Raw genomic sequence first — 27,658 nt, forward strand, 5'->3', positions numbered from 1 at the left:
TGCAGCTTAGACCTCTCTTTTGGGCTCCAGACCAGAATTCTACACAACATCACTGCTTGAATGTCCCACAGGCAACATAACTTCTGCAAACAGAACTCATGGTCTGTCACCTCAAATTTCCACTGTTCTGGTAGAGTAAATAACACTATAAATTTACTCAGTTGCTCATTCCAGAAATGAGAGTCATCCTTGATAACTACTTCTCCCTCATCAACCCCTCATAATCAATCAATCACGGAGTCCTATAAATTAAAAATCATTTAAGATATGCCTCAATGTGTCCCATCTGAACTGCTACTCCCCTGAATATAAATCAACATAATCTCTTGCTTCACCAGACTCAGAATTGGCCATCTAGAATCCATTAATCCCTCCAATCCATTCTCTACAGAGTAGTAAGACTAATTTTTTTCAAATATACTTTGATTTGGTCATTCTTATGCTTAAAAAGTCTCAATGGAGACTTTGGATTCCACCCATGGATGATATACTGTCATGGGAATTGCTGTAGCACCACAAACAAATAGAAAACTGGGAAAAGCATAGAGAACAATGTTTTTCAGACACCTGACAACAGGTAGCACAGAACTGTGGGCCCTGATAGAAAAGAAGCAAACAAGGCTAGCCCTATGAATGCCCCAGCTTCCCAATTGGAACTAGTTCCCCTCCCAGGCTCCAGCACAGGGAGGGGAACTAAAACAAAATCTGACATTCTCACTGAATTAAGGAGACAGAGAGTGAAGTAAGATGATGCTGAGACAGCTAGGATTTGTGGGCAGAACACTGAAGAGGCAGGAACTGGAGAGAGAGAGAGAGAGAGAGAGAGAGAGAGAGAGAGAGAGAGAGAGAGAGAGAGAGAGAATGAGAATTCTCAGATTTTCAGAGGGGCCCTCTTGAGTCTTTGACTGAATACTGATCTAAGCACACATGAGAGGAAACTCCCAGACTTTGGGGAAAACACTGAAAGTAGTAGGCAAACAACTCTCAGAGCTCATAGAAGGATGGGAATAATTTGTTTTTCCAACAGTGAGAGCAGAGAAACCTGGTAATTCAGAGGTAATGAATAGTCCTCATTACCTTAGTAATGAAGGTAAATTAATTATCCAAATAAAGGCTGATCTGGATATGTCATAGAAAAGCCTAAAAGAAACTTTCTAAAAGATAAAACTGACTCAAGTTACTTAACTGCTCACCAGTACAAAATCCAATGCTCTTGAAATACAACAAAATCTAGCACTCAACAACATAATATTCACAATATCTGGCAGCCAATAAAAATTTACCAGGTATGCAAGAATAGGAAAATATGCCCCATAACCAAGCTAAACATCAATCAATACAATTAGATGTGGAAATCATAGAGATGGTTAAATTAGTAGACATGGACTATGAAAAGGCTATTATACTATATATATCCAAGGATATAAAGAAAAACAGGAATATGATGAATAAATGGAAGACGTAAAAAGGATAAACATGAAACTTACAGATATGAAAAATACAATATCTTAAATGAACTAAAAGCATTAAATGGGATTAACAGCAGAGTATAACTGCAGAAGAAAAGATTAGTGAAATTGAAGATATAGTAATAAAATCTAACCAATATAATCAAGAAAGAAAATGAAAACAAAGATTCTCAGTGGGCCATGGACAATATCATGGAGTCTAACATATGTGTAATTAGAGTCCCAGAAAAAGAAATGAGTACAAAAAATTTTTAAAGTAGTATACAAATTTTTCCAAATTTGATGGAAATTTTAAATCCAAGAAGCTCAATAAATCTCAAATAGAAAAGACATAAAGAAAACCATACTGAGGAACTTATAATCAAATTGTAGGAAACCAGTGAAAGAAGAGGACATTTTAAAAGCAGCCAGAGGAAAAAAGATACCTTAATACAGGGTGGCAAAGACCAGAATGACAGCAGACTTCTTGACAGAAACCATGTAGGCCTGGAGAGAATGGAACAATGTATTTAAAGGGCTGAAACAGAAAATGGTCAAATTATGACTCTATATCCAACAAAAATATCTTTAAAAATTTAAGACAAAACGAAGACTTTTACACATCAACAAAAGCTTGGATAACTCATTACCAGCAGATCCGTGTGGAAAGAAATGTTAAAGGGAGGAAGAAAGAGAGACGGAGGGGAAGAAAGAGGGCAACCGAGGGCCAGATGGAGGATCTGAGGAGGGAAACTGAGAAGGAATTAATCTGCAACAAATTGATGTTCATTGCATTGACCTACAGCCCTTTGCAGCTGAGGCTCTCTTTGGCCTCTGACCAATCATTCTCATCTGCACCCCCTCCCCCCTCCCCACCCCAGTTTGCTTTGGCCCCTTCTCCAGGAGAGCTCTGCAGTTTGTCCCAGGCCTGCTCCCTCTTCTCCTCTGTGCTCCAAAATCACTCACTCCACCTTTTTGGTGCTTCACCTTCTCCCCTGGCCCCGGTCATTCCCTGGAGGGCTGGACACTTTTCCTGACCACTCTGCCTCAATACTCCAAGAGACCATCTTCCTTCTGCTGCCTCCTAGCTCATCCCACCCATATATGAATGCTCACTCTCCCTTTAAGATAATCTTCTGTGACTTTTTCTGTCCTCAATTCATCATTTTCTGAAATTTTAACATGAGCATGTATTACTTCAATAATAATAATAATGATAGCAATAATAAACTGATAAAAACCCATGATGAGTACTGAATGAATGAATGAATGAATGAATATTCCCAGTCTGAGGCTCTCTCTAATGATGCAAGCTTAGCATCCGTGAGCAGATGTGGACATGTTTCCTCACCTCCCCAGGACCTGTGGGCACTTGCCACGCACAGCTCAGGGACGCACGCTAGTGTAAGTCAGGAAAAGCCCATATGGAGAAAGCCTGAGTCATCGTTCGCCCCCAGACCTCAGCTAGGAACCACTAGTGATTATGAGAAGCGTGGGACACAGCATTCCTTTCCCCAAATACCCCCTGTTCAGAGCTCAGAAACTTCACCCTCTTCCTGTCCACCGTGCGGTCAAGCCTTCCCTCTGCTCAGGCCGCTATGATAAGAGGGAGGCAGGGTGTTAGCCTGGAATTGACCAGGGTTCACTTTTTGGCTCTGCCTTTTACTTGCCTTATTTTAGCTACCTCCAGGTAAGTAAACTCTCTCCCTGAGATGGTGTCCTTTCCTGTGAACTGGGATGACAGTACCCGCCTCCTGAGGCTTCTATGAGGTCCACACGAGATAACAAGGGGCGGGGGGTGTCTGCTATGAAACAGGAGCATTTTCCCATCTCCTCTCCCTGCATTAGCTCCAGCGCGGACCGCCAGGTCTGTCCTCTCCCTCCTGATGAGCCCTGGGCCCCACAGAGGGCTGGGGGAAAGGGGCTTGGAGTCACGGTGTCTCATTTCCATCAGTGTCTCCGGGCCGGTCACTTCACCTGCCGAAGCCTCTGTCTCCGCATGTGCCAAATGGGCACGGCCACACCTACCTCACCCGGCTGCTGTGAGAACCAGGAGGGGATGTGGCTGTGAGATATGCAGGAATAGCCCGTGCTCTGCAACACTGCTGAGAACTGCAGTTTAGAGCCGCAGATGATCTGCTTGGGGCTCCCCATCCAGACAGCACGGTCACATCCACACCTGAGAAATGCGTTCTCACCGTCTATGAATGCGAGCCAGTTGTACATGATTGTGCACAACATCTGCTAATACAGCAGTGACTGTCTTTTACATGGGGTGCCATCTGTGGTGAGCGTGGTGGGCCTAGGCCGGGGACGGTTGGCGTGGTCAACGGGGATGATAAACGAAGCATATTTATCACTGACGTTGTTGAAGATGTGGATGTGTGGGGTCATAAAAAGCCGGCCGGTTCAGTCAGCGTTATGATGGTTTTTAACTGATCCACGGGCTATGCAGCCCCTGTTTGCTGCATCCCAGGAGGACCATTGCCATTGCCCTGGGACACACTGGAGGCTGTGTCGTAGGCAATTTCAGAAAGATGAATTCATTTAATATTCAGGCCAGCCCTGGAGGAGTGCTTCTCTCTGCTCGTTAACTAGTAGGGAAACTGAGGTGCAGTGGAAGACCCTTCCTCAAGTCACCCACTAGGTGGTTCCAGGGAACGCAGCTCAAAACCATCCTGGCTGAGGCTCGGATGGTCCCTAGCAAAGCATCGAGGAGCAGGGTCTGACCAGGGCCCCTTGGGACCCAGCGTGGTGGCTGAGAGGCAGCTTATCTGGGGCAGGAGCTGACCTGCCTCATGCCAGCCTCCCTCTCTTCACCTTTATGTCTCCTTCTAAGAGTCCTCCATGCAGCCAGGGAGCACACCTTTAAAAAACTTTCAAAAGCCCGGCCAGTGTGGCTCACTTGGTTAAGTCCTCCTACCTACCAAGAGGTCACCGCTTTGGTTCCTGGTTGTGGGCTCCAACCCCAGTGTGGGGCATGTAGGAGGCAGCTGATCGATGTTTTTTCTCTCTCTCCCTCTCCCTTTCTCTCAAATCAATTAAAACACACACACACACACACACACACACACACACACACACACACACACATATATTTAATATTTTTATTGATTTTAGAGAGGAAGGAGAGGGAGAGAGAGATAGAAACATCAATGATGAGAGAGAATCCTTGATAGGCTGCCTCCTGCACACTCCCCACTGGGGATCGAGCCTGCAATCTGGGCATGTGCCCTGAAGGGGAATGAAACTGTGACCTCCCTGTTCATAGGCTGACACTCAACCACGGAGCCACACCAGCGGGGCCAATTTAAAAAACACATTTTAAAAACGTTAAAAAAGAGTAAGATGCATGTTTTGTTGGTGAGGAGCTCTGGTCACCACTCACGCCATCCTCTACTAAGCCATTTCCTGGCCTGGCTGGCTTTGGCCGAACTACCCCTCACAATGCAGGAATTTCACTGCAGGTTCTGTGGGGGACCCTGAGGAGGCACAGCATGGAAGACGGAAGCCCCCAGCTCCTGTCCTGTGGGAGCAGCAGAGGTTAGGAGCCGCAGTGGGGCCAGGCCAGGGCAGCCTGCTGCAACCACACTGTGGTCAGGGCCCACGGCCTTCTGGAAACGTCCCAGCTGTGGCTTCGTTCTGGGCTCTGCGGAAATGGCCTCTTGCAGGCCCTTCCAGGCGGAGCGACAGCAATTTTACACACAGTTTAGGCCCCAAACCTCTCTGCCTTCTTTCCAATGATTGAGGGTTATTATGGGAATTCTGAGGAACGACTTGAACTGCCTCAAACCGTGAGCCAAGAATAGGAACCAACTGCTCAATGGGATGAATTCTAAACCAAACCCCGATATTAGTTTTCTATAAATGCAGTTCAGATGCAATCAACGTTGTTTTTGTTTTTAAACAAAACCAAACGCAGTGGGCCAGTTGAAACCTGAATCAAACCTCTATGTGCTCTAAAATTAATGGGTCAGAACAAAATTGGAAAATAAAAATTCTTTCTGAGTAAAACCCCTATTTCATCAGGTTTGTTGGAGCAGGATTTTTTATGTCTTTACAAAATGGGGAAAAATCCAAATATGGAAATAATAATTATTCATTGCAAAACATTCAGAAAATTAAGACAGTTTCAAGATGACTATCATTTGTAATCTCACCACTGGGAGATTTCCACAAGTTTTTTCACTGCACTTTTCCTCCTTTTTACATAAATGTGATTATTTTTGTAATAATAAATATTTAATCACCTCCTTTATAAAAGAATATTTCATGGAAAAGTTCCATATTAATATTTAGAAAGCCACATCATTATTTTTAATGGTTGCAAAGTATTCATTGGCTATATCTGGTTCCTTTCACTCATTCTCTATTGATAGTTAGATTACTTCCATTATTTTACTTATACAAATAATGGTTCAATCAATAGCTTTGCATATGAATATTTGTACCCTGAGCTGATTTAAAAAAATTTTAAAAAAATTATGTTTCTTATTGATTTCAGAAAGGAAGGGAGAGGGAGAGAGAGATAGAAACATCAATGATGAGAGAGAATCATTGACTGGTTGCCTCCTGCAAGCCCCCCACTGGGGATCGAGCCCACAACCGAGGCATGTGCCCTGACCGGGTATCAAACCATGACTGCCTGGTTCATAGGCCGATGCTCAACCACTGAGCCACGCCGGTCAGGCCAGAACTGATTTTTTTGATAAATTATCAAAGTGTTTCTAAGTCAAAGAATATACTTATTTTTTTTTTTACTTCTCATACATATTGCCAGATTTGCCCCAAAAAGGTCATAACAATTTTCACTCCCACCCTCTGGATAGAAATGCTGATTTCCCCATCCGCTGGCTACCACTGACATGCCGGATATGTTTGTCACTCTATCTGTACTTCCAGGAGTCCACAGGGAACCATCCCACTCACGACCGAAGAGTGACTAACTGTCCCAGCTTGTCCAGAACTGAGGAGGGTCCTGGGACATGAGGCTCTTAGTTTTAAAACCTGGAAAGTCCCGGGAAGACTGGGGTGAGTAAGTAGGCCCCCTGAAGTCACCACAACCCCTGAGAGCTGCCAGCCTGGGTTTTTATGACAGGCCCAGAGGAGGGTTTGGCTACCGTTGACTGGACCAGGGCAAAGGATGGCTGATCACCTGGCATGAAGAGATGATCTGAGCCAAAAAGGTTTCTTCTTTGGGGATTTGCTTTGGGAACCAGGGAAGAATTTATAGTGGACCAAAGGGTTCAGTTAGCCAAGCACCAGCCAAAGTAATGTGGGAGAGAAAGCTAGGATTAAGGAAGAACACTGGTTGTAAGAGGCAGAGAGAGGAGCAGAGTAATGGTGTTATGTTGATGGAGAAGCAAGATTCTCCAACGTCCCTGACCTTCCCAAGGGCGTTCTTGTTCTCCTTCTCTGGTTCCTGGGCAACTGTCCTCAGAACAGCTCATGCCCTCTCCCTCTCGTTAACTCACCATCACTTGAAGGAATCTCAGTTCCCTGTAAGCCGAGGCCTGTTCAGCCCTCCTGGGTATCACCCATCATTTCCGTCATTGCCAACCAACCTGATTGGCCAAAATGGACTCATCATCTAATTTTGTTAAAACGTGCATATATTGAATAAGACCAACTTTTGAACATCTTCTTGGAAGTGCATGCTTCCAGGGTTCAGTCTGTGGGCCAGGAGCAGGTGAAGAGGGAAGTAGAGGACCCTCGGTGGGTGGTTCAATGCCTGGTCTTCAGCTTGGCAGACTGCTTCCCCTTTCCAGCCCTGACTTGGGCTTGGCAACCAATCGTGGTCATCTGGGCTCCTGCCCAGGCTTTGTAACGCCAGTCTGACGACCTCGCCCAGATTAAATGCATCTCTGTGGCTGAGCAGGAAGGACTGCATGCTGAGCCTCCAATCATGGCTGCCTCTGCACTTGCTCCTCCCTCTGCAGGGAGCATCTTTAGTTATTCCACGCCAGAGGCTTCTTCCATTCCTGCTTCTGTTCACAGATCAGCTCTTCCAAGAAGCCCACCCTGACTGTCTCGTTTGATGTGGCTTCCTCCTCCCTGCCTCCCCATGCACCTTCCATAACATTACTGTTTGATTATTCCACACAGAACTTCAGTTTCATAGTATATAGTTAGCTTTTATCATGTCTCCTCTACTAGCCATAAGCTCCTTGGGATTTATCTAGTATGGCTGACTCTCTGCATTGCCGTGTCTAAGACAATGCCTTGCAGGTGAGCAGGCACTACCTGACTGAGCTAATTAATTAATGAAGGAAAGAAAGTTACCTGCAGCAAAGGTGGGCTGGCTCCCTTATAATGGGCAGCCTGAGAGGGGTAGCTGATGAGTTCCCTAGCTTACAGGACCATGTGATTTGGGGTCCAGATGTATTTCCCAGGACATCTGATGTGATTTGTCAGCTTCAAACATTCCAGGGCTCCCCACTGCACTTGGAACAACAAGGCCTGCAGGGGTTGACCTCTGCTGATCTTTCCAAGGTCATCTCCTTCCCTTTGTCCCTTTCTCCCTCTGTTTCAGTCCCGCTGGTCTTCTTTGAGTCAAGGTCTGTCCTGCCTCTTGGCCTTTGCATATACTGTTCCATCTTCCCAGAATGTCCTTCCCTTGTTTTTTTTTAAAAATATATTTTATTGATTTTTTACAGAGAGGAAGGGAGAGGGATAGAGTGTTAGAAACATCGATGAGAGAGAAACATCGACCAGCTGCCTCCTGCACACCTCCCACTGGGGATATGCCCGCAACCAAGGTACATGCCCTTGATGGGAATCAAACCCGGGACCCTTCAGTCCACAGGCCGACGCTCCATCCACTGAGCCAAACCAGTCAGGGCTCCTTCCCTTGTTTTATCTGCAGCCTAGAGGAGCTTCTCATGACCCTCAGAGCAAAGTGTCCTCCCCTGGACTTTCCGCACATCAAATTATCTCGTTCAGTCACAGATAATTTCTGCACTTAAATCATCTTCAAGGGTACACTGGAAAGTTACATGCTCCAGATTAAACATTGTTACTTTAAAAAATTGTAGTGACATGTATATACATAAATTTTTAAAAATATATTTTTATTGATTTCAGAGAGGAAGGGAGAGGGAGAGAGAGATAAAAATATCAGCGATGAGAGAGACTCATTGATCGGCTGCCCCCCTGCTGGGGATCAAGCCCACAACCCGGGCATGTGCCCTTGACTGGAATTGAACCCCAGACACTTTAGTCCGCAGGCTGATGCTCTCTATCCACTGAGCCAAACCAGCTAGGGCGTATATACATAAATTTTACCATTTTAACCATTTTAGGTATACAGTTCAGTGGCATTAAACACACTCACGTTGTTGTGCAAGCATCGTCAGCATTTATTTTCAGAGTTTTCTTTATCTCCCCAAACTGAAGCTCTCTACTTACTCATTAATTACTAATTCCCCATTCGTTCTCTTACTATTACTTATGGCCCACTCCTTAGGTCCCAGGCACTGTTCTAAGAAACTTACATGTTTTAACTCATTTATACAGATCTAACGCTACGGGGGAGGTAACTGTCTCCACTTTACACAGTGAAGGAAGAGACGAAGAAGTAAATGCATGATAAGTCACTTGCCAAGGTCATAGAGCTAGGAGCAGCACAGCCGGCAGTGAAATTGGCCAGATCCACCCCCTGAGCCCATGATGCAAGACCTTCTGTCTACTTCCCAGTCAAGGTTGGACTCATCTCAGACCCAACAAGAGGAAAGACCCCCTGTGAGGCCCCTTGAGGCTCCTAGGTACAGGAGGGCTGGAACCCCTGAGCCTTTGGGAGACCAGTACTTGACATCATCCATCCCTCCCAGATCAGATGACCAGGCCTCCAGCAGAGGAGCTCAGGGGCAGCCAGACCACCCCAGGCAATGACCGCTCTGCGTGAGGCTAGAGGCTCCCTGAGAGCCGTCCGCTAAACATGTTGGGATGGAGTGGGACCAGGTCTGGCAGTCACAGCCTCTGAGGTGGCTCTTTGTTTTGAGGGTGGTGATGGGGGTTTAAGGGGAGTGTCAGACTTGGGCAAGTGAAGGGCTGGGGCCAAGGAGGCAATTGGAAGAACAACTTCTTGGCAGAGATGGCTCACCCTGCAATTGAACACAGCCACCTCTGAGCCGCCTCCAATGTGCAAGAACAGCAAGATGGAGAGCAGCGACCGAAGTGAGGGATTCTTGGCTATGGAGATGGTTTTTTTTGGAATCTGTGTGACAAGGCCTGTCAAACAACTTCCACTGGGGATCTGACTTGAAATTGAAGCCTTGGTCTCAGTTGCTGTGTGGAGGCCTGTATGGCCTTGCCCCTTTGGTGGCCTCATTGTCAACCCTGCATGGAAATGTGTGTGTCTTTGTAAGTTCAAAACATCTAATAATGAGGCTCTCTGTGGCTCTTTCAGACCCAGTCCCTCCAACCCCAGACAGAGATCTAAGATGACTAGCTTGTGCTGTTTCCTTGGCCTTCGTAGAATTAGACTCATAGGTTAGTTTACACAGCCAGGATGGAGCTCCCAGCTAGGGCAGCGTGCAGTGGGAAGTGATGGGTACTGTCTGGCTAGTAGGCAATCACGATGGAGGGTGCGCAGGCTGGAGAGTCCACATTCTTGTCACCACCTGCTTCCACATCTCCTTTCTGAAACCTTCTTGCTATTCTGCCATCTCCATCAGAATTTCCCCACTAAATAAGTCAATCGTGGTATCCACTATGTCCACCCTGCCTTCAATGCTCTGCCAAGGAAAACACTCTAGGCTATTCATTTGAGCAAGAAGTGGTCACTGATGGACACCTGACCCCAAGGCAGCCAAGCGTACTAAAGGACAAGACCCAAGCATTGAAAACACAAAGAAAATGCAGACACTATAAATAGATACACAAGTGATCCATATGTTGGTGTCATCACTCACACACTGTGAAATGTCTAATTCATATGTTCAAGAAAATAGAAGAAAAGATCGAAAATTTCTACAGAGAATTGAAATTGACAAAAAAAAATAGAAATCTGAGAAATGAAATGTGAAATAGCATTTTAAGTACTTAAAAAATAGGTTTAACATCAGTTTAGACACAGCTGAAGAAAGGATTAGTAAAGATGAAGCTAATTGAAGAAAATACATGTGTGATTGTATCATGCTCTTACTCAGAGATCTCCTATGACTCTTCATTACTTACCTGATGTCATCCAGGATTCCTAGAATACTTTCTCGTCTCATTTATTTCCTACATTCACCCTGTGTTTCACCTACATAGAAATGAATACGCTGTGTTCCTAAACACGTGCATATTTTTGTTTCTATGTCTGCTCTATCTCCAGGGAACCTTTCCCTACATTTCTGTCTGGTGAAATCATCCTTATCTCTCAAGGACAAGCTCAAATGTTACCTTTTCTGAGAAGCCTTCTCCAAGCTTCTCCATGTTCTTCCCTCATCTCCTCTTTGAGGGGAAAATTCTTCCAAAAACAGTCCTTAACTCCATGTATTAAAATGATCAATATGTCTACTTTTCCTTCTAGAATAGGACTTCACAAAAGCCAAAGCACAGTGTTACTCATCTTTAAAAATATATATATTTTTATTGATTTCAGAGAGGAAGAGAGAGAGGGAGAGAGAGATAGAAACATCAATGATGAGAGAGAATCATTGATCGGCTGCCTCCTGCATGCCCCCCACTGGGGATCAAGCCTGCAACCCGGGCATGTGCCCTTGACCAGAATCAAACCTGGGACCCTTCAGTCCACAGGCTGACACTGTATCCACTGAGCCAAACCAGCTAGGGCTGTTATTCATCTTTTTTATCTCATTTCCTAGCATAATATTAGCCTGGTACATAGGTGGTGTTAATTATAACAAATAATGCAAGAACCAACTTATTTTAGGACCCTACAGAAGAGTACCTTACTAATCTTGAATAAATCAATCCCAGTAAAACTGTGACTGATGTTTAATATTTTTACTTGTTCATTTGTTCTCCCTCCCCCGGTCCCCAGAATATTGGCTCCATAAGGACAGAGAGTTTTCCTTTTCTGTTCTGTTCACTATTGTATCTCAAATGACCAGCAGATAGTAGGTGTTCAAGAAATGTTTTTCAATGAGGGAAATATTCCTTCTAACACCATGGACAGCAAGGAGGGCGGATGGGACCAGCTATCCATCCAGCCTGGGCATAGGATTCCACTGAAGACTGAGCACAGACTGGGCTCCAGGAGGCAGGCAGGCCCCCAGAGGAGAGGGGCGAAGGCTTTAAAGACACATCTTCTGGAGTTCAGCCTTCTCTGTTTAAGACCTGGTTCTGGCTATTTAAGGAAAATAGTGGTACCTGCCTGATGTGCTTTTTGTGAGAATAGACTAAGATCCTGAGCACAGAGCATGGGACATTGCTATCACTCTCCTATCGTTACCTTTATTATATTATTTGACCTGGGTCCTCCCTGGGTTGTCTTCTGGTTTGGTCACAGATTTTCCTGTTCCTTCTATGGCCTTTGTGAAGAACCAGCTTCATCCTTTTCCTCAAGCATCTACTAAGTGCTCGTAGTTTGTGTCTATTCTCATTAAACCTTGCCCCATGCCCATGAGGTTGATATGATTGGTTCTGGTTACAGATGAAGAACCAGAGGCTGAGAGCTGTGACTCTCCCAAGTATCTCCACAAAGTGAGAAGAAGAACTAGAATTGGAACTTAAGTCTATGTTGTTATCCAAAGCTCACGGACCCAGCGTGCCTTGCCCAAGGCCACATATCTAGAAGTTTTCTGGGCCTCAACCTGATACAATTGTAATTAAACTAGTCATGAATAACAGGAAACAGCTAAAGGGAAGTTCAATTATTATAGGCATGTCATTTGGGCAGCTTCACCAGGAAGCTAAAGCTTTACACTCCTCAGGAGCACAGGTCTAGTCCCCACAGATCCCTGGGGGATGGGGCTGGATGTGGGGAGATGGATATATGCCCAGTAAAGTAGGGGGGACTAGGGAAGGTACTTGACTGTCAATCACACCTGGAAACAGATCATTGGTTAGAAAGGGCGTGGCCAGTGCAAGGGCACAAAATTTGGGATATATAATCCCCTAACCCAGTGGTCGGCAAACTCATTAGTCAACAGAGCCAAATATCAACAGTACAATGATTGAAATTTCTTTTGAGAGCCAAATTTTTTAAACTTAAACTTCTTCTAACGCCACTTCTTCAAAATAGACTCGCCCAGGCCGTGGTATTTTGTGGAAGAGCCACACTCAAGGGGCCAAAGAGCCGCATGTGGCTCGCGAGCCGCAGTTTGCTGACCACGGGTCTAAACAAAGGAGTTCATTCTCTTGGTTTCTTTTGTGCTCTTGGTTGTCTTGGGACGCTTGTTGCAGGGGGTGCACTGTCTTGGCTCCCCTACATTCGCCCACATGGTCCACGGCCATGTGGACCCCACGCACAATGGACTGCAACTAGCCTGACGCTGAACTGGATCCGGCTGCAACATGGCATGGAAACTCTGGACACTGGCTTTGCTTTTAGCTCTACTGGAACCCCAGCATGACAGGAATGGGCCTTTAAAGACACAGACATGCAATTCCACGCAAATGAAAATCGCTCACTTTCCTGTGTGAGTCTCAGAAAATTCTTTTTCTCAAGACAGAAAGGACTGCAGCCCCAGCACTCAGTGGAGAAAGGGACACCTCATTTCCCCAATAACAGAACGGCAAACCAGAGGGGACCCCACACAAGGATTAAAGCATGGAGGACAGCTCCTCTCTGCTCCCTCCCACGCGTAGCCTCCAAACCAGCACTCAGGGAGCCGAACTGCAGAGGAAACAGAAGCTGACCAGGATGCCCTGGGGAAGCCCCTCTCCCCAGCCTGGGAGTTTTAGAATTTACAGTTTCCTTTATTGGTACTTGACTGGATTTTTTTGCTCCCCTTTCTCTGCCCTACATCGCTTCTGCTACTTGGGACACAGATCCAGGAGAAGTGAGCACCCTGTTCCCGGCACAGAAGCTGCCTCAGGCTCCAGAAAATGCTGGGAAAGGACACAGACCGGATGTTGCTCTGGAGTTTGTGCCTAGAGCCCAAATTCTCCTTCCCTGTTACAAAACCTGTCTCTCCCCACCTCTCTGAGTTTTGCCTGCATTCTGCAGTTTGGCTTGTCCTTTATCTCCTCTCTGGTCCCACCCTCTGCGACTCAGACTGCAGCTTGGGGACACCCCAGGGTGATATGAAGAAGGTGACAAAGCAAAACTGAGGAGCCCCATGCACTCACTGCTGCCTTTGAGTTTACCCTGGGGCCAGCACCCCTAGACAGGGACTTAAGGGGTGACCCACAGCCCAGTGTAGCCCCAAGCCAAGGGCACCCCAAGACTCTAGCCTTCCTCCACCTCCTGTCTCCCCTCTGTCTCTGGTGTAACAGTGCACTCATGGCAGGCTGGAATTTTGTGGGTGCACCGTGCTGGGAGGAGGGGAGTACAGAGTGGACACCGGCTGAGGCTGCGTCCTGGGCACAGAGTTCTGCCTCCTGGCCTCTGCCCCCTGTGAGTTCCCCAGCCAAAGTGCCCCTGAGACCCCGTGGCTGTGTGCTGGGGAGGTGGGGGGCAGCGCAGAAAGCCTGGACACCGAGAAAGCTGCTGCAGGGCCCCGCCCCCACTCTCCCTGCTCATTGCTCTGGGCTGGACCCACAAGGCTGCTGTGCCAGAGAGTTCTGCAGCCATCCCGCTTGGGGCAGACATTGTAAACAGACTAGGGGACTGAACTACCGCAAATCTTTTTAGCCTAATGCTTGTTACTAATACTATGTTTCTTTTGCAAACACAACTGCTATGTTTTAATGCAGGCAAAATGCTGCTACTTGTCATCAAGGCTTCTCCCACAGGTATAGCTAATAGGAAAAGGCCTCAGATGTACACGTGCACAGAAGAATGAAAGGTCTTTGTTACCTAATCTTCGAAACCGACTGGAAACAGAATTTGAACCCAAGGCCTGGATATTAAATGCTATCCAGCCAGATTAACAGGGAATGTTCATTCCTTGAGAAGTGGTCTCACACTGCCAAGCTTCTTAAGAACCAAGGCTATCCTATATAATAAAAGCCTAATATGCAAATCGACCAGTTGCTATGATGCACACTGACCACCAGGGGGCAGATGCTTAACGCAGGAGCTGCCCCCTGGTGGTCACTGTGCTCCCACAGGAGGAGCACTGCTCAGCCAGAAGCCAGGCTCACGGCTGGAGAGCACAGTGGCGGTGGTGGGAGCATCTCCCGCTTCCACGGCAGTGCTAAGGAGCAGCGAGCTGAGTGCTAAGGAGCAGTGAGCTGAGTGGTAAGGAGCAGTGAGCAGGCAGGCAGTAAGGAGTGAGGGGTTCTGGACTGCGAGAGGCTGCAGGCTGGGCTGAGGGACTCCCCTCCCCAAGTGCATGAATTTCATGCACGGGGCCTCTAGTAAAAAGTATAAGAGGCAGCAACAGGATGCTAGCTTAACTATTAGAGGCAAGTTAAAAGGGCCAGACTTTTTCTACCTGAGACAGACACAGGGATAAAGACCTCCACTGAGGTCCGAGGCCTTCAGAATCTTCTGTGTGGAGTTAAAGGTCCCTGGACAACCGTTTCGGGAAGGGTCTCTATCTCGGGCATGGGAAGGGACTTCGGACTGTGGGTGAATGTCAATTCCACAGTGGCTTAGGTTGGACAGCCATGGGATGCCCTGGTGGCTAAGGTGGCATATGCCCCTCGGATTCTGGTCTATGACAGGCAGCTATGGAGCATAGACAGTGCCCATGCCTCCCTCAGCTATTGGACCTCCTCCTTTTAAGAGAATAAAAGAGGATGAAAGGTTGTTTTAGGTTCTTCTCCCCGACATAAGTAATAATGCAATTTCCATTTCTCCAAAGTGCCTACCCTGTCAAGACATTTTATTCTGGGTTTGTCAAAAAAGGGACTGTCTGTCTCTGAAATGCTAATCCCTGGTCTCCAAGGACTCTTAAAAACATATTTATATGTTTATTGATTTCAGAGAGGAAGGGAGAGGGAGATAGAAACATCAACGATGAAAGAGAATCATTGATTGGCTGCCTCCTGCACGCCCCACACTGGGTATTGAGCCTGCAACCTGGGCATGTTCCCTGACCGGGAATCAAACTGTGACCTCCTGGGTCATAGGTCAATGCTGAACCACTGAGCCATGCAGGCCAGGCTCCAAGGACTCTTATCTGAGCCATTTGTTGGAGTACAAATTCTGAGAAATTGATCTTATCTAAGCCTAAGCTATCTAAGCCAATCAGTTTAATTCAGTTCACCGAGGAGTTGCTAAATCAGTAAGTTTTGCTGTATACCTGCCTCCATGGAAATATGTCTCTTAAACAGCAGTTGCCAACTGGTGGTCCGCGGACCACTGGTGGTCTGTGAGGTCCGGAAGGTTGGTGACCACTGTCTTAAAGTGTTAATGTGTTTGCCAGTAAAGAAGCCTATGTTTCTAAAAGTTGCAGAGTGTTTGCCAATCTAGGGAATGCTAATTACTTACCTTTAGCTTTTTCCCCTTACCTGATTCCTCTAGAATTTGGCAATTCTTAATAAGTGAATTATGGCAATAACATTTCTTTGCACAAATACAATAAAACTACTTCCAAATTATGTGGCCTTATTAACCAAGACTTTGATTGGTATGCCATGTCTAAGGAAGACACGCCTGGGTTCTGGATATCACCGGAAAGCCTGAAGGAACTGAGATTGACTCTCAAAGCTCATCAAAGTCAATCAAAAGCCACTCGCAGAAATGGCTAATACTTCACTTAGTCACATGGTTTATGGCAGTCTTTCCAGGTAAGGGACAATGGTAGCTTTCCTGAAAGATGACAAGAAAGAAACTTCAAGACACTCTTGGGGACCTCAAGGACTTATGGACTTGACCGAAACCTACAGGTATTCCAGGGAAAGCCTGATGGCAACTATGTCTTGTCTTCTCTGCCTGGAGGGGCTGACTGTTCACTAAAGCTCCATCTAAAGATCCCTTGTGAAAATTCCAGCAAAGCAGGTTGGAGTCGGTGTGATCAATTTGGTCAATTTCTACCCTTGTTGTATTTATGCAAATAATCAGGCCAAACTAAAACTGTACTTAATACAGTCTCTGAAAATGAGGGTAATCTTAGGGAGAAAAATTATGTTTCAGTAAAAATCACCATGTTCAATTGTGGATATTGAACTCCAGTGCAGTTAACTGCCTTCAAAGTTTTATTTTTAAGGCTGTGTCTATGTATGCCTCAACACCCAATAACACCACCAAAGATGTTCTAACTGCAGACAATCTATTAGATTGTCACTGTGTGATTTTATTCCAGCAGAAGTCTTACCTCTGGAAGTCTTCTCAACTGTTTTCTGATTTGCTATGTGCATTAACCTTTTTGTTTTACCCTCTTCTATTTTCATAAAATGATTGCCTGTGTCCTTGTTTACCCGCTTGCTTACTCACACAATATAGGACTCCCTTTAGAAACAATCTGCTTCACCATCTCCTGAACTATGAGACTCAATGGTTTGGACTTATGATTGAGTCAATGAAGTATGGACGGTCTAGCGGCTGTGCTGAAACTGCTTTCCCTTTTCTGCCCAAACGGTTCACATAGGAAAGGCCCACAGTTTCTCGTGGGGAAATCTTAAAATCCTTTAGCTTAATTTGGGTTAAGTATGCAGGACAAAAGGTCGGCAGACAGGTGTGACTCATCTGCCTCCAGGAAAGCCATTCCTTCAACCTAACCCAGGACACGGTAAGTTCATCTTTTCCTTTATGACAGGGCTTTTTACCTCTCACTAGATCTTTAGTTGTTATACGACTCCTCATTTTTGAATTGTACCTTTTAACCTTCTTGTCAAGTGTGTCATTTCTAGACTACAACAAGAATGCTAAGTTGTCCAATGCGTCATCCCCCGGGACATCGCCTATGTCACCTACCAGGGACACCAGACTGACCTGAACTTTGCAGAATCCCTCTTCCCTACATAAAGACTCCCCTTCCCTTTTGCTTCTCTTTCCTCGGTAAGACAAGGGATAGGCAGAACTACGCCCCTCTGACAGTATGAAGTAGCTACAAGAAGATAGAGACCTTCATCCATTTCTCCTTTGTAAGACTACAAAGAGGTTCTTTTTCTTCCTTGGGGGTGAGGGGGATGATACCATTGCGATGAATGTGCTTTTCACCTACATAGAAATGAACTCCGTGTTCCCAAACACGTGCATATTTTTGCGTCTGTGTCTGCTCTTATCTCCAGGGAACCTTTCCCTACATTTCCGTCTGGTGAAATCATCCGTATGTCTCTTTCAAGGACAAGCTCAAATGTTACCTTCTCTGAGAAGCCTTCTCCAAGCTTCTCCATGTTCTTCCCTCATCTCCTCTTTAAAGGGAAAATTCTTCCACCATGCATTAAAATGACTTGGTATGTATACATCTTCTAGAATAGGACTTCACAAAGGGCAAAACATAGGTTATTCATCTTATTAATCTTAGTTCCTAACATAATGCCTGGTACATAGGTGGTGTTAATTACAATGAATAATGTAAGAACCGAATTATTTTAGGACCCTACAGATGAATATCTTATGAATCTTGAATAAGCCAATCCCAGTAAAACTGTGACTTGATGTTTAATATTTTTACTTGTTCATTTGTTCATCCCCCTACCCCTCCTCACTCACAGAATGTAGGCTCCGCAAGAACAGAGATTTTTCATTTTCTGTTCTGTTCACTATTCTATCTCAGATGACCAGCAGATAGCATTCTGGTTTGGTCACAGATTTTCCTGTTTCTTCTAAGGCCTTTGGGTGGACCAGCTTCATCCTTTTCCTCAAGCATCTACTAAGTGCTTGTAGTTTGTGTCTATTCTCATTAATCCTTGCCCCAGGCCCATGAGGTTGATATGATTGGTTCTGGTTACAGATGAAGAACCAGAGGCTGAGAGCTGTGACTCTCCCAAGCATCTCCACAAAGTGAGAAGAACTAGGATTTGAACTTAAGTCTATGCTATTATCCAAAGCTCACTGACCCAGCCTGCCTTGCCCAAGGCCACATACCTAGAAGAATCCAGGTCTTCTGAGCCTCTGTAATTAAACTAGTTATTAATAATTGGAAAGGAGCTAAAGGGAAGTTCAAATATTATAGGCATGTCATTTGGGCAGCTTTACCAGGAAGCTAAAGCTTTACACTCCCCAGGGAGCATCAGGTCTATTCCCCACAGATCCCTGGGGGATGGGACTAGATGAGGGGACACATGCCCAATAAAGTTGGGGGGACTAGGAAATGTACTTGCCTGTCAACCACACCTGGGAACAGGTCATGGACCAGAATGGGCGTGGCCACTGCAAAGGCACAAAAACCAAAAGAGTTCACTCTCTTGGTTGCTCTTGGTTCCTCTTTTGTTCGTGGCTCTCTTGGGACTCTTGTTGCAGGGGGCATTATCTTGGCCCCCTACATTCTCCCACATGGTCCATAGCCATGTGGACCCCATGCACAATGGACTAATGGACTGCAACTAGCCTGACATTGAACTGGACTGGTTGCCACATGGAACGGAAACTCTGGACACTGGCTTTGCTTTTAGCTCTACTGAAACCCCAGCTACACTTCTATGACTGGAATGGGCCTTTAAAGACACAGAGATGCAAATCCACGCAAATAAAAATTACTCACTTTCTTGTGTGAGCCTCAGGAAATTCATTTTCTTGAGATATCGGAAGGACTGCAGTCCCAGCACTCAGTGGGGAAAGGGACCCCTCAATTTCCCCGATAACCAACCTATTGTTATTTTCACTACAAGATGGACAACAACGTCAGGATTTGCAGTGATCACTACCAGTGCGCTTACTGGGCAGCTGAGAAGACAGAGGCCTACAGTCCTTAAACCAGGTCTTGTGGTCTCAAAGTCACTGGCTTTCCCACCGTGCCATCCCACACCTGGCACCTCGGTTGCCTTCAGAACAAGGAAGCTATTATTTTTATTTTTAGGTGTTGCCCAACTTGGCTTCCAGGCCTAGAAAGAAAAGAACTCAGCATAACTGGAAGGCCCATGGCTTAGAAGTCCTCCTCTCCAAGTCCCCTTTCAACCACTTACGTGGACTCTGATTTTTGCCCCCACCCCCACCTCTCAACAACCCCTTTCCTCTGCTGCTGAGACAGCTCTGTGGCTCCAGCGAGAGGGGAAGAGAAAGGCCCCACATTGCAGACGTCCACATCCAGGTTCTTGGGGGCCTTCCTTCGCCTCCTGGGCTCTCAGAGCTGAGGCCAAAGCCAAATCTGTTTCTCATTAGATGTACTTTTGCTAGGAAATGAAGTGCTCTTTGAACCTGTGGGAGCAGGAAAGCCATTTACACCCCTGAGAGGACAGGGACAAGGCCTGGCCAGCACATTCCTTCAGTTCCTTTTATCTCCTGGGCGGAGCTCACAGCAGGCGGCTGCTGCTGCCTGTCCCTGGGGCAGCCATGAGGGAAGGCGGTGTGGGGGTGAGCAGGAGAGGAAGGAGGGGATCATGCCTATGTCTCTCTATGGGGGTAGGAGAGGCAAACTCCCACTGGGATTGTCTACCCTTTTCCCTGTCACCATCTTCTTCATGAGACCATCTTTGTACTGAGTGACTTCAGTAAAACCTCCAGAAGTCATTCATCTTGTTGACTCCATCTATCATCCCTCCCTCCCTCCCTCCCTTCTTGCCTCTCTCCCTCCCAATGGGAACTTAAGTGCAGAGTCAGAACCAGGAGAGTCCCTGGATATAATCTTTCTCCTTCCCCTTCAGTTCACTGATAGGGAAACTGAAGCCTAAGAGTTAACTTGTTCCAGGTCACACAGCACATTCATGGATTCACTTGACAAACATTTATCGAGCACTTTCACCTGCCAGATCCCCACGCCCAGTCCCACTAGAGGTTCCCTGTGGATATAGCTGTGAACCTGTCTTAGCCTTCATGATCATTCTAGTGATGGGGGCCGATGGCAAATGAGTGAACAAATACAGAAACATGATAGTGTCAGATGACGGTAAATGCTGTAAAGAAACCAACAGAGGTATGTCTCTGAGCAGAGTGGCTGGGGAACAAGGATCACATTTAAATGAGATGGTTGGGGAAGTCTCTCTGAGAAGATTATATTTGAGTTTAAACCTGAGTGGTGACAAAGGGCCAGTCTCAGGAACATGTGAGCGCAGAGCATTCCAGGCAGGGGACCAATGGTGCAAAGGTCCTGAGGTGGGATCAAGCTTGGCTTGTTTGGAAACAGAAAGAAGGCCAGCGTGGCAGGAGCAAATGAGCAAGAAGAGGGAGAGTGGGATAGGATGAGGGCAGGTAGTTAAGTACTTCCCAAAGGGCCTAGAAATCATGTAAGGAGTTTAACCTCTGTCCAGTAGGAAGCCATGGGGGTTCAAAGCAGGGGCCGACACGAAGGGCTTTGTGTATTCAGAAGGATCCCTCTGGCTGTGACTTAAGGGAGGCACGGGGCAGGGTGCACATGGGGAGGCTGGTTGGAGGCTACTGGGGGTAGAAGTATAAGTACAAGATGATGGTGGCTCCCTCCGTCTCTCACCTGGCCCCTGGTGGTGGTAGCCAGGAAGACAGAGAGGGCAGAATTAGGAAGCATTTGGGGGATAGAGACAAGGAGTTGACATAATTTGCTCATGGATTAGGTGTGGGCTGTGAAGGAGAAAGAGGGATGGAAGGTTTTTGCCTGAGTAACTTGGGTAGGTGGTCCTGGCCCGCACTGAGATGGGGAAGACTGGGAGGAGCAGGTGTCAAGGGTTCTGTTTGGGAGGATTAAACTGGACACTGGGTACTCAGGTGGTGCCAAGAAGGCAGATGGATAGAGGTCTTCAGTGAGTGACCAAGGCTGGCCATACAGGTGTCCATACACAGACGCCTGTACACAGACTCACACGGGTGGGAGAGACACCTGTTCTCACGGGCCGTCCACTCTGACAAGTGGCTGTTGGAAGGTATTGCCCCTCCCACCTCCAGGCCAGGGAGGGGGCTTTGGAACTGTCAGGATTGCAGCTGGGCCTTCCTCCGGGAGTCCCTCCCTAGTAGAAGCAGACCTAGATGATGGTAGGGATGGAGGTGGGGGGTGGATAGAGGGTGTGGAGATCAGACTTATGTGGAAATAATGATAATAATAATAATAGCCTCTGTTAGGAGACTAAGCATCTTGTTCCTGAGCGTTTCCACGAATAACCATCACCTCAAATACTCCACAGTCTCTGGGAGATTAGCAGCCTGGGTCCAAATAGCCCCATTTTATAGATAAGAAAACTAAGGATCCAAGGAATTCTGCGATACCTCCAAGGTCATCCAGATGATGGTCCAGGACTCACACCTGGGCCTTTTGAGACCAATTTGACTACACTCTGCTCATAGGAAGCTGTCTGCCCCCAGAAAGGTCTTATTTTGAGAAAGCTAGGAGGGTGGGCTCTGAGGCCAAACTGCCAGGGTTCAAATCCCGAGCTCGCTTGCCAGTAATGTGACCATGGGCAAGTGAGTCAACCTCACTTCTGGTTCCCACTCATAAAATGGGGATAGTGGAGGACCCACTGCAGGGGCTACTGTGAGTGTCAAGAGAATCGATATTTATAAAGTGCTTAGAACAGCACAGAAGGAAATTACCTTCACACAGATGCTCCTCGACTTATGATGTTATTTCCTGATCAACCCATCACAAGTTGAAAACAGCATACATTGAAAATGCATTGAATACGCAAGCCTGCCAAACATCACAGCCTACCGTCAATCTCTCAGAACACTTACATTCGCCTATCATTGGGCAGAACCATCTAACAGGGGTCCTCAAATTTTTTAAACAGGGGGCCAGTTCACTGACCCTCAGACCATTGGAGGGCCAGACTATAGTTTTTTAAAAAAAACTATGAACAAATTCCTGTGTGCACTGCGGGCCCGGGACGAGTCGGCTGCTAAGTAGGACAGGCAGTGGCACCCGGTGGGCTGGATAAATGTCCTCGGCGGGCCGCATGTGGCCCGCGGGCCGTAGTTTGAGGACCCCTGAGTCAAAGCTGATTTTGTAATAAAGGGTTGAACATCTCATCGAATTTATTATGAGTATCACTTTCCACAACTGTGGAAAGTCAAAAATCAAACCACCCTGAGTCAAGCACCGTCTGTGCACATGAGCAGTCTAACCCAGAGACCTGGGAGTGCCTGCAACCCAGAGGGAGGACCCAATCCTCATGGAACAGCTAGGGAAACTGAGGCCCAGCGAAGGGAGAGAGGTGGCCTCCCTAGCAGGTTGGGCCCCTGAGTCAGGCCGCTAGCGGAACTCGCTCTGCACGAAAGGCACCACCCCGCGGACTATTTTTTCTCCTGGAAACTGACTTCCAAGCGCTATATGCCCTTAACTCATGTGGAATTCCCGCTCCGGGCTTGGCTCCCAGGAGGAGCCCCTCCACCCCTTTATGAAAATAGAGTGGAGTCATTCGGCAAAACCTCAGCCGAATGCTTTTAAGGAACTGGCAGGTTGAAATAGGAAACTGTTCTAAGGAAAAACCACAGAAATAGCACATGCTTGCGGCTGCCCGCAGCTGCCTGTGTCCGCGGCAGAGGCCCCGGGGAGGGGAGCTGCTGGCCCTGCCACGTGAAAGGGCCACGGGAGCCGGGCCCTGCTGCTGCCGACTGGAGGTGGCCACGTGACAGCGAATGTCACATCTCCTGGAAGTGATATTTTCCAGGCAAAGCAAGGTGAGATGGCCAGACAGGTGACCGGAATTAGAAACACAGAAGGCTAGTGTCAGAGCAAACCTGCTCTTTTCTTCTCTTTTCTTTTGCGCAAGCCCCTCATGTTGTGTCTATTGAAATGGAGGCCCAGAGAGTGAAAGCAACTTTCCTAAGCCACCCAGCCAGGAGTGGCGAAGCAGGGGGAAATCCTAGCACCCAAGCCCAATGCTCTTTAACCATACCCCCTTGCTAACTGAGTACCCCCATGCACCCTGCCCAGAATAATTGTTCAGAGCATAAACACTGGGTCACAAGACCAGGGTTCAACCTAGGCTCTGCCTTTTCCTTGCTGGGTGATCTTAGGCAAGTTACTTACCCTCTCTGTGCCGCCATAATAATGGGGGATACTAAGACTACCTACCTAATAGGGTTGCTGGAAGGGCTCAATGTGATAATCCATGTAAAACTCTTGGAATGGTTCCTGACAAATAGTGAAAACTCAATACAATTTTTATTTTTTTTAATGTATGAAATGTCTAGTAAGTGCCAGTCACTTTGCCCCCAAAGGGCTCTGTGGGGGAGACAGAACAGTGAGTTTTGACATATTGCTCAAAATGCCATGACAGCAGGAAGCGAGGATGCCTTGACTCAGGTGAAGGGCCTGACCCCAGTGAGAAGGTAGGCATTGCGAGGGGTGGGCAGGTCAAACATGTGTGACACATCTATGAGGTGTAGAAATTGGAACCCAGGTCCAGGGGTCTCCTTCAGCTGCATCAGGTGTTCTGCTCCTTTTAAGGATGATGCCAGTAGAACATGCCTTGGTTCTGCGGGAGTGGGGATACATTGTACAGAGCCATTTCCATTCTGTTACCTGCCACCTCCACTGTCTGGCTAGGGGGCTGGGATGTCAGCTGAGGCCATAAATCAGAATCTAATTATTTCTTATGAGACTTGGCACAAATTTTAGGTTCTAATCTCTAAATGCAAAAACTCACTTAGTGTGGTAGACAGAACAATGGCTTCCACCAAAGATGTCCACTACCTAATCCCCAGAACCTGTGAATTTGTTTTCATGTGCCAAAATGGATTTTACAGGTATAAGTTAAAGCTCTTGAGATGGGAGGTGATCCTGGATTATCTGGGTGAGCCCAATGTCATCATAAGGGTCCTCAGAAGAGGGAGGCAGGAGAGAGAGTCAGAGAAAAGATGTGATAACAGTAGAGGCTGGAAAGACTTGATGAAGGGGCCATGAGCCAAGGAATGCAGGCGGCCTCTGGAAGCTGGAAATGATGGGAAAGGATTCCCTCTTAGAGCCTTCAGAAGGAACCAGCCCTGAGGACCCACTGCAGACTTCTGATCTCCACAACTTCAAGGCAATAAACTTGTGTTGGTTTAAGCCGCTAAGTTTGTGGTAATTTGTTACAGCAGCCAAAGGAAACCCATACCTTTAGTCAACAGTTGGCCTGACTCTACCTTCATCTGACCTTGGCCATCTCAGCCCTGCCCTTTGCTATGTGTAGTTTGGGTTTTATTTTTAGCATAAATGGGACTAAGCACTCTTGAGCATGACATAAAGGCCCTGCTTGATCCAGGTCCTGCCTGGCACTCCCCTCCTTTTCACCTCTCTTATCCCAGAACAGGGTCTTGGAGAAAACAAAAATACCTGAGGTGTACAATGTGAGCTTTCTTCTCCATCTTTCCCAGAAAGGATTCAATAAAATCTAGACTTTTCACTAATAATCCCCTGTGGATGCTTTTGGGGGTACTCAGAGGAGTTCTGAATTCTGTGTCCATGTTTACAGCCGAGTGTCACGCTTGCGAGATGTGGCATTTCTGTCACATGGCCATGTATGGACAGCCGTGATAATTGGCACAGGACTTGGAGGAAAGCTAGGTGACAGCCGGGTTAACAATACAATGGAGCATTCTGATTTGGCTGTTGATGATACAGCTCACAGTTCCTTCTCCTGCCATATACACCTGCATCAGTCTGCATCTTCATTTCTGGGAGCTTATGATTTACAAGGTGGAGCTGGAAGAGGATGTATATAGGAAAACAGAAGATGGAAAGGCACAGAATGGTGTCTGAGCTTGTCAGGTCTCTGTCTGGTTTACATCCTCAAAGGAGAGGGGGCATTAGAGGCAAAACCCAATGGAACTATTAAGGGCAACTTGAGACTTGGGTCACACCAGAACTAGCCTCTTAAGAGGCCCTGTCTTCCACTCTTACCATCACCCAACCTCTTCTCAACAAAGCATCTGGAGGAATCTTCTAAGAATGTAAGTCAGATGAGGTCCCTCCCCTGCTTAAGATCCTGTGGTGCTTGCATTACACTTGGAATGAAATCCAAGCTCCTTATCATCATCTCCTGTCAGTTCTCTCTGTCCTGGTGCTTGGGCTCCTGTTCTTCCCTTTCCCCGGAAAACCCTCCCCTGTAGACCTTTGCATCTTGGCTGCTTCCGGTAATGTGTGTCAGCGCTCCAACATCACTTTCTCATCAAGCCATCCTTGACGTTACAGCTCCGTTTGAATTTCCTCCAACCAGACATCAAAGGGGACTTGGTGCAGGTGGCTTCTTTGCGAGGTGACCTCAACATGCACAAGCGATGGAATCAGGAAAGTGTAAGAGAGATGGGCATGCTAACAGGGTGTGTTACTGAGTTGGTTATACCTGTGGGAAACTGCTCAATCCTGCTGGGGACCTCTGGGCATCATGTAGAACATGCCTCAGCACTGTCCCACCAAGGGAGGGGAAGTGGGAGCATCTATCCACTGGCTCTTGTCCTACGTGCCTGGGGACTAACCATGGCAAGTGCCAGTGAACTCAGAGTTGTATCGAGACATGTAGGAGGAGATCACAATGCCTGATATACCATCCTGTCCAGTGCTCCTCCACCCAGGCACTCTTCTTTATTTTCATCATACTTCTTATCTCTGTCTGAAATTTTCTTATTTATTCAGCTACCCATCGTCAACTGTCTACTCGTCACACCCCCAACTAGAACATCAGCTATGCAAAACCAGGGACCTATCAGTTTTGTCCACCTTTCTCTCCCCGGGGCTAAGAACAGCGCCTGGTACAAAGTAGACCATCAATAATATCAGGTGAGTGCATGAACGAATGAACGAACGAATGAATTGTTTCTGGGTACAAAAGTATGGCATTGATTCAGTGGGGAGGTGACTCCAGCAGCCATGAAGGTGATAGACATAAACAAGAGGAAGGAAAAGACAGCGAGAAAGAGGTGACCGATACCCACGTGTGATTAAACTGATAAGAAGTTTTATGGGCAGGCGTGAGGCACCTTTAGGGGACCCTCCAAAATAACTGGGGATGACACGAATGGGAACTACCATGTGCTTGGAAACTAGCAAGCCTGCCGTTATCCTATTAGTAAGAGGATTGATGTTTGCACAAACACTTCCTCTTTCAATAAATTAAAGTGGCCTCAAGGTTATCCCTGTAATGACATCATTCTCACTGGCTGGCAATCCAATCTACTTTCTTGAGTGGGAGAGAGGCTGGATTTATAGCAGGCACTTGCTCAGTGGGCATGCAAAGCATGACCCATCCTTTCTGTGCTGCAGAGGGGCTGTGTGTTGAATGTAACTGGGCTCCCTTCTCTTCCACTCGATTGGTGAATGACCTTGAGCAAGTGATGCTACCTTTGATCCTCAATTTCTTCTTTTTTTCACGTGCAAAATGAGAGTGAGAAAAACTATCCAACAGGGTTATGGTGAGGATTTAATGAGATATCAGTATTGCTTAACAGGCCCTAACCTAAACGTGGGCAGCAGTCCACAGAGTGAGTGCTTCCCATAGTTCCCCTACTGACGATGATGTTGATGAGACGGTAAAGGTTTCCATTGTTCAGGAGGGCAGTGTGCTCAGGATCCCGGCCACACCCCAGGATAAGTCAGACTTGCCCTTGGAATCACAGCACATGAGCACCATTGGCAATCTGGAAGTTACCTAGTCTACTGCCTTTAAACAGTGACACTAAGAGAAGAATAGTTATCACAACAGTGGCTACCACTTACTAAGGGGACACTTTGGATATTTCCCATCCCACAGGCCCACCCTTCCTGCTGCGTCAGGAGGTCTCAGTTTGGTTTTGTCAAGCATTCACTTTGCCCCTTCACTCTGACCTTTCTGAGACACTTGCTAAACAGCCCCCTGACTGTGCTATGGCCTTCCACGTGTCTCTGCTTTCAGAGAGACAGTGGGCTAGACATGCCAATTAAAGGATTTTCTCATTTCAGCTGAGACTCTCATCATGAATGACAGTTTGGCATTCTGATCTCAATTCGATTTCCTACATATCTTGATGGGAGAAGATGAATTGACAACATCTTTAAGAGTGTTCTGGTCTAAGTGCTGCCTGTGTTCTCACTTCACTTTTATACAATAACTAGAGGCCCAGTGCACAAAATTCATGCACGGTTGGGGTGTGTGTCCCTCAGCCTGGCCTGTACCCTCTCCAATCTGGGACCACTTGAGGGATGTCTGAATGCTGGTTTAGGCCCAATCCCACTGGCAGTCGG

The 27,658-nt window shown here is 46.8% G+C and overlaps 1 protein-coding gene across 2 annotated transcripts in view; it reads right to left on the reverse strand.

Moving 5' to 3' along the window:
* SYN3 (synapsin III) overlaps positions 1–27,658 on the reverse strand; it is a 391,487-nt gene that overhangs the window by 134,500 nt on the left and 229,329 nt on the right. The window lies entirely within an intron of this gene.

This window comes from Plecotus auritus (genome assembly GCF_963455305.1).
Source record: "Plecotus auritus genome assembly, chromosome: 3".
NCBI lineage: Eukaryota > Metazoa > Chordata > Mammalia > Chiroptera > Vespertilionidae > Plecotus > Plecotus auritus.